Here is a 10504-nt window from a genome sequence, read left to right as displayed (position 1 = left end):
TTTTATGGGCCCTTTTCCCCCTTCGTACTCCTTCAAATGCATTCTGGTAGCAATGGAGTATGTCTCAAAGTGGGTGGAAGCTATAGCCACAACCACATGTGATGCATAAATTGTCCTTCAATTCCTTAAGAAGCACATTTTCACTAGATATGGAGTGCCTAAGGGTCTTGTCAATGATGGTGGCAGTCATTTTTGCATTAAACAGATGGAGAAATTACTTCACAAATATGGGGTTATGCATAAAGTAGCCACACCATATCACCCACAGACCAATGGCCAAGCAAAGCTTGCAAATAGGGAGTTGAAGAAGATTCTGGAGAAAACTGTGGGAACCACCAGGAAAGATTAGGCCAGAAAGCTGGATGATGTCTTATGGGTGTATAAAAAAACAGCATTCAAAACCCCTATAGGAAGGTCTTCATTTCAGCTAATCTATGGAAACTCATGCCACCTTCCTGTGGAGTTAGAACACAAAGCTTACTGGGCCACTAAGCTCCTCAATTTTGATCCTCAAGCAGCATGAGAAAAAAGGTTGTTGCAACTCAATGAGCTAGATGAATTCAAACTGGAAGCTTATGAGAATGCAAAGATATACAAGGAGAGAGCTAAAAAGTGGCACGACAAGAAAATTCTGAAAAGAGAGTTCAAACCAGGACAGCAAGTACTCCTATATAATTCCAGGCTCAAGATTTCCCCAGGCAAGCTCAAGTCTAAATGGACTGGCCTCTATTTGATCACAAAGGTTCTCCCTTATGGAAGCCTTGACCTTCTGGATGAGGCTACAAAGGACACAATCACAGTAAATGGCCATAGAGCAAAACATTATTTGGGAGGCCTTTGGAACAAAGAGAAGGAGGTTCAAGAATTAAGTTGAGCAAGAATGAGGAATGTCAAGCTAGTGACATTAAAAGAGTGCTTGTTAGGAGGCAACCCAACCAGAGGTAGTTTTCTTTTCCTAACTATTTCAATAAAAAGGTCAAGTGGCTTTATCTGTATTGCAAGGAGCTAAGTTTGGTGTTGCACACCAAATCAATTTAAGGGAGAATGAAGGATGCTAAGTTTGGTGTTCCACCAAAAATCTCACTTGAAAACACATTCTCACATTCTGCATAAATAATTGCTAGCTCCAAGCAATCAGAGAAACTACTTAGCCACTGTCTGTTTTCTAGTTTTAGTTTTCTGACCTTCAGCAAAGGCACAAGGTTTCATATATGGTTGGCTTGTTGTATAAAAAACATTGGCAAGAAACTAAGTTTGGTGTTCACACACCAAACTAAGTTCAAACGCCTACACACAATTTTTGCATGCTAATCAATAGATTGCCAACCAAAAGTCCATTATTAAGAGCAACCTAGTTACAAAGCATTTAGTAATCCAAAGAGATACTAGGCATCAATGTTCCTAGGAAGAAATTATGAGCCAAGTGTCTGTGGTGAAGAAGTGTTGAGCAAAAATTGAGCCAAAAGGCTGCTGCAACACTTGCCACCAAGCTTTCATTAATAAATAAGCTTTCTAAGCAAAAAAAAGAAAGAAAAAGCTAACAGGGATCAATCAAAAAGCAAGGCATTATAGCAGCAACTCTAGTGAACCATCAAAGAGACATTCCATATCAAATAGCTAAGAATAATTGAGATACATTTGTCTGCATAAAACCCCATGAACCAAGTTCAATTATCTGCTAAATAAGGACATGTATGCTTCTCTATTTCATTTCATTTCTTCTTATGTTTAGTGCTTTCTTGGGGACAAGCAAGATTTAAGTTTGGTGTTGTGATGACAAGTCATCTTATGCTAGCTTTTCAAGTATTTTTCACCTGTTTCATTAGGTTTTATGCACTTTCTTACATTATAAGTAAGTGATTTGGAGTGGATTTTCATGGTTATGTTAAATTAATCAACCATTATTTAATTAACATAAAATCATAAGGTTTAAGCTAGAATTAGTTTAATTTATGAATGATTTAGAAACCCTGTGAATTTGGTGATACTTTGATATGTTTGTTTGGTTGCTTGTAGGTGAAGAAATGGTGAAGAAAAGAAAGAACCATGAAAGCGTGCCTTATCAAAGCGTGGCCTATAATATTGAAGCGTGGCGCTCAGCCAAAGGAGCAAGGGCCAGCACTCAAAAAGTGAGCGTAGCGTTCAAAGAGCGAACGCTAGTTGGGAGCACCAAGGCACATCAAGCAAGAAAAGCAAGGGCGCCACGTTGAGTGTCCCAACTGAGCGCTACAAGGAAACTCAACTAGCAAGGCCAGCGCTCAAATCAAAGGAGCGCTACGTTAACTCTTTCATCATTTTCGTGGCCCATTTAAAGAAAAACAAGGCGCGACACTCCTAAAATAGGGCAGCCAAGGTTCAAAAGGGGAACCATGCACACAAAGGAGCGCTACGTTCAAAGGTTCTCATTGAGCGCTACTACAAGGAAATTGCTAGCAAAAGGAAGCCAGCAGGGTTCGAAGAGGGAACCATGGAAGCAAGGGGTGCTATGTTGGAAATTTCCAACTGAGCGCTATATATTGGCACAAAGTGAAACATGCTTGGCTCGAAGGGAGGCACACTAAGCAAGGGAGCGCTACGTTACCTTTCCTCACTGAGCGCTCCACTGGAGCTAGCCTCCTAACCCATTTTCAAACAAGTGCACCAATGGACCATTTTCAATCAAATGCCATCTTGGATCCACTTCTTCACCAACCTGAAAAGCCCACTCCAAATTTTGAAAACCAAAAAAATAGAAAGTGTATAAATAGGAGTTAATTTGATTTGTAGAGGACCTTTTTTTTTTAAACCTTTTGCTCACTTTTAGTTTTGCCTTTAGCTCACTTTAAATTGTCAACTGTTTTGCATTTGGGAATTGGAATTTGAATCTGAGTTCTTCTTTCTGCATTTTCATTTTCTTCTACAACTTCTGCTATCTGTTCTTGGAATTTGAGTTGAGATTGAAGAGCTTCATTGATTCTAAGTTTGAGAATCATATTTTCCCTCTTTTCTCAATTATTCTAAGAATTGGATCTGAGTTTATTTTTCTGTTTTCATTCTCTTCATCTGCAATATCTACTTTTCTGTTTAGGGAATTGGAGAATTGGATTTAAGTTTCATTTACTGTCTTCCTTTTTATTTCTTTTGAAATTTCTTTTCTGTTTGATCAAAGGAGTAATTGAGATCTAGATCTGTTTCCTAATCTCATTGCTCTTCTTCGATCTTTAATTTCTCTTTTAGAATTTCACAATTGAGCTAAGTTTCTTTTTGTTTTGTTTCTTCAAGTAATTTTACATTTCTTCTTGGTAACTAAACTGCATTTCTTATTTCACAGCTTTCTGATTTACTTTAGCTTGTCTTTTCTTGTTCAATTCTAAATCCCAGCCCCCAAATCCCTTTACTCTTCCAGCAATTTAGATTCAGTAATTTAGATTTCTTGCACATTAAGCTTCAACTATTTACATTTCTTTCAATCTAAGTTTCCGTCATTTATATTACTTGCATTTTAAGTTTAAGCTCTTTTACTTTCTTGCACTTTAAGTTTCATGCAATTTACTCTTCTGGACTTTACTTTTCTGTCAATTTCTCCTCTCCCTTTTAATTTTTATGCAATTTAGCTTCTGTTGATCATAATTCACTCAATTTAACAACTGTTTGCTTAACTAAACTAACCACCTAACTAAAACTGCTCAATCCATCAATCCCTGTGCGATCAACCTCACTCTTGTGAGTAATTACTATTTAATACGACCCGGTACACTTGTCGGTGAGTTTTGTGTGGAAATCTAAATTCCACCCATCACACGCCCATTCATTTGTGGCTTTTTTAGGCTTGGCGTGCCACGCCTAGCTCATCAAGTGGCACGCCCAAGTGTCATTTTGAAGCTGGCGTGCCACGCCTTCGATACCAAGTGGCACGCCCAGGAGATGATCCCTTATGGAGTGATGAACTGGCGTGCCACGCCCATGGCTCAAGTAGCATGCCCATAGTATGTGAGGGGTTAGGCATGCCATGCCCAGCCTGGCATGCCACGCCCCTTTAGTGGCCTTGATTATTTCTCTCTGGAAAACTACACTGGCATGCCACGCCTAGTTCCTGGCATGCCATGCCCATATAATTGCTTGAGATTCCCCTCTGGACTTCAATACTAGTGTGCCACGCCCAGCTCCTGGCATGCCACGCCCATACAATTTTGTGGCGTTTGTTCCAAGTGACACGCCAGTTTCACACGCCCAACTTGTTTTGTTGTTTTTCTTTCCTTTCTGATGCTCTTTTCCACCTGAAATTCAGCACAACCCCATTTCAAAGCAATGTACTATAATATTCATCAATTAATTCCTGAATTGCAATGATCAAATGAGATTATGCTCTTTTATAGTCCTTTTTAGACAAGAAAAAAGGGTAGATGATGCAAGTCATCACAACACCAAACTTAAGCTTTGCTTGTCCCAAGCAAATCAATGTGAGTAGTCCTTTTATAAATTGAGACTTTGACCTTGAAGGGATGCAAAATTGAGTAAGGATAGGACTAAGTGTTTAACTCATGCATGAATATTTTTGTTTCAATGCCACAAAGAACTCCTACATCCTTGAGGGTTCTTTCAAGTATAAGCTTCAGGGGTCATTTTTATTGATTGTCACCTTGAAGTAGTAAGAGTTATTTCATTTTCTTTTGGTTGTTCTTTCTTTTCTATTTATTGACCATGACTCTAAGTGTTTTGTCTCAAGATAACCTTTTAGTTAGGCTTTCAATTAGCACTCCTAAACCAGTTGGTTTTAGGGTACTAGGTGTTGAAGCACCCCTAGGAATTTACTTGCCCAGGTCTCTTCTTGACACATCTTAACCACAAGCATCTACTAGAGTTTCCAACTCTTTTGAGCTTTTTAATGTTTACTTCTATTCTAGTAGTTGATGCTCAGAGCCTTGGGTCTTTATTGCTTACAACTTCTTGGTTCTATAGATATTCAAGGAACACCCCTTAACCTCTACTTGTCATACCTTCTAAGCCTAGTTGCCTTTCATGTCTCATTTTCTTTTTAGTTCATTTAAGGTTCTACACTTAGTTCCTTGTGGTATGCGAAATTGTTACTCTGAGGTTGTAAAATTTGTTGCTCGTTCTCTCCCTGGCAATGACGCCAATAACTGGTGCACAATACCATGGTCCAAACATAACTTCACAACTAACCAGCAAGTGCACTGGGTCGTCCAAGTAATAAAACCTTACGTGAGTAAGGGTCGATCCCACGGAGATTGTTAGTATGAAGCAAGCAATGGTCATCTTGTAAATCTCAGTTAGGCGGATATCAAATGGTTATGGAGTTTTCGAATAGTAATAATAAATAAACAGAAAATAAAGATATAAATACTTATGTAATTCATTGGTGAGAATTTCAGATAAGCGTATAGAGATGATTTCGTTCCTCTGAATCTCTGCTTTCCCGCTGTCTTCATCCAATCAGTCTTACCCCTTTCCATGGCAAACTTTATGTAAGGGCAACACCGTTGTCAATGCTTACATCCCATCCTCTCTGTGAAAATGGTCCGATTCGCTGTCACTGCATGGCTAATCATCTGGAGGTTCTCGATCATACTGGAATAGGATTTACTATCCTTTTGCGTCTGTCACTACGCCCAGCACTCGCGAGTTTGAAGTTTGTCACAGTCATTCAATCCCTAAATCCTACTCGGAATACCACAGACAAGGTTTAGACTTTCCGGATTCTCATGAATGCCGCCATCAATCTAGCTTATACCACGAAGATTCTGATTTAGAGATCCAAGAGATAATCATCCAATCTAAAGTGGAACGGAAGTGGTTGTCAGGCACGCGTTCGTATGGGAATGATGATGATTGTCACGTTCATCACATTCATATTGAATTGCAAATGAATATCTTAGAAGTGGAATAAGTTGAGTTGAATAGAGAAACAGTAGTACTTTGCATTAAATCATGAGGAACAGCAGAGCTCCACACCTTAATCTATGGAGTGCAGAAACTCTACTGTTGAAAATACATAAGTAATAAGGTCCAGGCATGGCCGAATGGCCAGCCCCCAAACATGATCAATATGATCTAAAAGATGAACTAAAAATCATAAGATGATCTGAAGATATAAATACAATAGTAAAAAGTCCTATTTATACTAAACTAGTTATTAGGGTTTACAGAAGTAAGTAATTGATGCATAAATCCACTTCCGGGGCCCACTTGGTGTGTGCTTGGGCTGAGCTTGAAGTTTACACGTGGAGAGGTCATTCTTGGAGTTGAACGCCAGTTTGTAACGTGTTTCTGGCGTTCAACTCTGGCTTGTGACGTGTTTCTGGCGTTTAACTCCAGACTGCAGCGTAGAACTGGCGTTCAACGCCCTTTTGCATCATCTAAACTCGGCCAAAGTATGGACTATTATATATATTTCTGGAAAGCCCTGGATGTTTAATTTCCAACGCAATTGGAAGCGTGCCATTTTGAGTTTTGTAGCTTCAAAAAATCCACTTTGAGTGCAGGGAGGTCAGAATCCAACAACATCAGCAGTCCTTCTTCTACCTCTGAATCTGATTTTTGCTCAAGTCCCTCAATTTCAGCCAGAAAATACCTGAAATCATAGAAAAACACACAAACTCATAGTAAAGTCCAGAAATGTGAATTTAACATAAAAACTAATAAAAATATCCCTAAAATTAACTAGATCCTACTAAAAACATACTAAAAACAATGCCAAAAAGCGTATAAATTATCCGCTCATCACAACACCAAACTTAAATTGTTGCTTGTCCCCAAGCAACTGAAAATCAAATAGGATAGAAAGAAGAGAATATACTATAAATTCCGAAATATCAATGAAACATAGCCCCAATCAGATGAGCGGGACTTGTAGCTTTTTGCCTCTTGAATAGTTTTGGCATCTCACTTTATCCATTGAGGTTCAGAATGATTGGCATCTATAGGAACTCAGAGTTCAGATAGTGTTATTGATTTTCCTAGTTCAGTATGTTGATTCTTGAACACAGCTACTTCATGAGTCTTGGCCGTGGCCCTAAGCACTTCATGAGTCTTGAACCTTTTCAGATTGTGACTCAGCTTTGCTAAAGTCCCCAATTAGAGGTGTCCAGGGTTCTTAAGCACACTCTTCTTTTGCTTTGGACCTTGACTTTAACCGCTCAGTCTCATGTTTTCACTTGACACCTAAACGCCACAAGCACATGGTTAGGGACAACTTGGTTTAGCCGCTTAGGCCAGGATTTTATTCCTTTAGGCCCTCCTATCCACTGATGCTCAAAGCCTTGGGATCCTTTTTATTTACCCTTGCCTTTTGGTTTTAAGGGTTATTGGCTTTTTGCTTTTGCCTTTTGGTTTTAAGAGCTTTTGGCTTTTTCTGCTTGCTTTTTCTCTTTTTTTTTTCGCTATTTTTTTCTATTTTTTTTTGCAAGCTTTTGTATTCACTGCTTTTTCTTGCTTCAAGAATCATTTTTTATGATTTTTCAGATTAACAAATAACATGTCTCCTTATCATCATTCTTTCAAGAGCCAACATATTTAACATTCATGAACAACAACTTCAAAAGACATATGCACTGTTCAGGCATTCATTCAGAAAACAAGAAGCATTGTCACCACATCAATATAATTAAACTAAGTTCAAGGATAAATTCGAAACTCATGTACTTCTTGTTCTTTTGAATTAAAACAGTTTTCATTTAAGAGAGGTGATGGATTCATATTCACTACTTTAAGGCATAGACACTTAGACATTAATGATCATGTAATAAAGACACAAACATAGATAAACATTTAACATAAGAAAACAAAAAACAGAAAGTTTAAGAACAAGGAATGAGTCCACCTTAGTGATGGTGGCATTTTCTCCTTGAGGAACCAATGATGTCCTTGAGCTCTTCTATGTCTCTTTCCTGTCTCTGTTGCTTGATCCTTAGTGATTTTGGTGCTCCTATCCTTAGTTGCTCCCAATAATTATGTGGGGGAAAATGTATCCCTTGAGGTATCTCAGGGATCTCTTGATTTGCAGTCAAATGTTCTACCACTGAGCTATAGATCCTTTAGATGAATCTCTCCATCTCCCATGACTTGGAGGTGGAAGCTTTTGTCTTCCCTTTTCTCTTCTCTCTTTTTTATTTTTTTGAGGTTTCTCTGGCCTTGGGTGCCATCAATGGTTATGGAAAAGCAAAATAAGCGATGCTTTTACCACACCAAACTTAGAATGTTGCTCGCCCTCGAGCAGGAAAAGAAAGAATAGATGAAGAAGAAGATATGGAAGAAACTAGGATTATGAGGAGGGAAGGTGGGGATCCTGTGGGATCCACAGATCCTGAGATGATCCTGTGAGGTTCACAGATCTTGAGGTGTCAAGGATTTACATCCCTGCACCAATTAGGCATGTAAAATGCCTTTGCATGCAATTCTGGCGTTTAAACGCCGAACTGATGCTTGTTCTGGGCGTTCAACGCCCAGATGCAGCATATTTCTGGCGTTGAACGCCAGCTTCATGCTTGTTTCTGGCGTTCAGCGCCAACTCCATGCTCTGTTCTGGCGTTGAACGCCAGCCAGATGCTCCTTACTGGCGTTTGGACGCCAGTGAACTCCTCCTCCAGGGTGTGCTATTTTTAATGCTGTTTTTGATTTTTTTTCAATTTTTTTAGTTGTTTTTGTGACTCCACATGATCATGAACCTATGAAGACATATAACTAATAAAAATATAATTAAATAAAAATTGGGTTGCCTCCCAACAAGCGCTTCTTTAATGTCAATAGCTTGACAGTGGGCTCTCATGGAGCCTCACATATGTTCAGAGCATTGTTGAGACTCCACAACACCAAACTTAGAGTTTGCCTGTGGGGGCTCTGGTTGACTCTGTTTTGAGAGAAGCTTACTGTGCCTCTTTTCCATGTTTACAGAAGGATGACCTTGTGTTTTAAACACAAGGGAGTCCTTATTCATTTGAAGGACTAGTTCACCTCTGTCAACATCAATCACAGCTCTTGCTGTGTCTAGGAAGGGTCTTCCAAGGATGATGGATTCATCCTCATCCTTCCTAGTATCTAGGATTATGAAATCAGCAGGGATGTAAAGGCCTTCAACCGTTACTAACATGTCCTCTATTTGTCCATAAGCCTGTTTTCTGGAATTGTCTGCCATCTCTAATGAGATTTTAGCACCTTGTACCTCAACGATTCCCAATTTCTCCATTACAGAGAGTGGCATGAGGTTTATTCCTGACCCCAGGTCACATAGAGCCTTCTCAACAGTTATGGTGCCTATGGTACAAGGTATTAGAAAATTTTTAGGATCCTGTTTCTTCTGAGGCAATCTCAGTTGATCCAATGAATTTAGTTCATTGGTGAACAGGGGAGGTTCATCTCCCCAAGTCTCTTTACCAAATAAATTGGCATTCAGCTTCATGATTGCACCAATGAACTTGGCAACTTGTTCTTCAGTGACATCCTCATTTTCTTCAGAAGAAGAATACTCATCAGAACTCATGAATGGCATAAGGAGGTTTAACAGAATCTCTATGGTCTCTAGATGAGCCTTAGAGTCCTTTGGTTCCTCAGACAGAAACTCCTTATTGATCATTGGATGTCCCAGAAGGTCTTCCTCCGTGGGATTCACATCCTTCTCCTCTCTTGTGGGTTCGGCCATGATGGTCAATTCAATGGCCTTGCACTCTCCTTTTGGATTTTCTTCTGCATTGCTTGGGAAAGTACTAGGAGGGATTTCAGTGATCCTTTTACTCAGCTGGCCCACTTGTGCTTCCAAATTTCTAATGGAGGACCTTGTTTCATTCATGAAACTCATAGTGGCCTTAGATAGATCAGAGACTAAGTTTGCTAAATTAGAGGTATTTTGTTCAGAGTGCTCTGTCTGTTGCTGAGTGGATGATGGAAAAGGCTAGCAATTGCTAAACCTATTTCTTCCACCATTATTAAAGCCTTGTTGAGGCTTTTGTTGATCCTTCCATGAGAGATTTGGATGATTTCTCCATGAGGGATTATAGGTGTTTCCATATGGTTCACCCATGTAATTCACCTCTGCTATTGCAGGGTTCTCAGGATCATAAGCCTCTTCTTCAGCAAATGCCTTTTGAGTACTGTTGGATGCAGCTTGCATTCCATTCAGACTCTGAGAAATCATATTGACTTGCTGAGTCAATATTTTATTGTGAGCCAATATGGCATTCAGAGTATCAATTTCAAGAACTCCCTTCTTCTGAGGTGTCCCATTACTCACAGGATTTCTCTCAGAAGTGTACATGAACTGGTTATTAGCAACCATGTTAATGAGTTCTTGAGCTTCTGCAGGCGCTTTCTTTAGGTGAATGGATCCACCTGTAGAAGTATCCAATGCCATCTTAGCTAATTCAGACAGACCATCATAGAATATATCCAGGATGGTCCATTCTGAAAGCATGTCAGAAGGACACTTTTTGGTCAGTTCCTTGTATCTCTCCCAAGCTTCATAGAGGGATTTACCTTCTTTCTGTCTGAAGGTTTGAACATCCACTCTAAGCTT

At 39.4% G+C, this 10504-nt stretch overlaps 1 non-coding gene across 1 annotated transcript; it reads left to right on the top strand.

Annotated features, from left to right (window-relative positions):
- The first annotated feature begins 10396 nt into the window (after positions 1-10396).
- LOC112786988 (small nucleolar RNA R71) lies at positions 10397-10504 on the top strand. Its single transcript, XR_003194427.1, has one exon. It is a non-coding gene; the product is annotated as a small nucleolar RNA R71 (small nucleolar RNA).

The sequence above is a fragment of the Arachis hypogaea genome, chromosome 20 (genome assembly GCF_003086295.3).
Source record: "Arachis hypogaea cultivar Tifrunner chromosome 20, arahy.Tifrunner.gnm2.J5K5, whole genome shotgun sequence".
NCBI classification, from domain to species: domain Eukaryota; kingdom Viridiplantae; phylum Streptophyta; class Magnoliopsida; order Fabales; family Fabaceae; genus Arachis; species Arachis hypogaea.
This window is presented reverse-complemented; position numbering and strand designations above follow the sequence as displayed.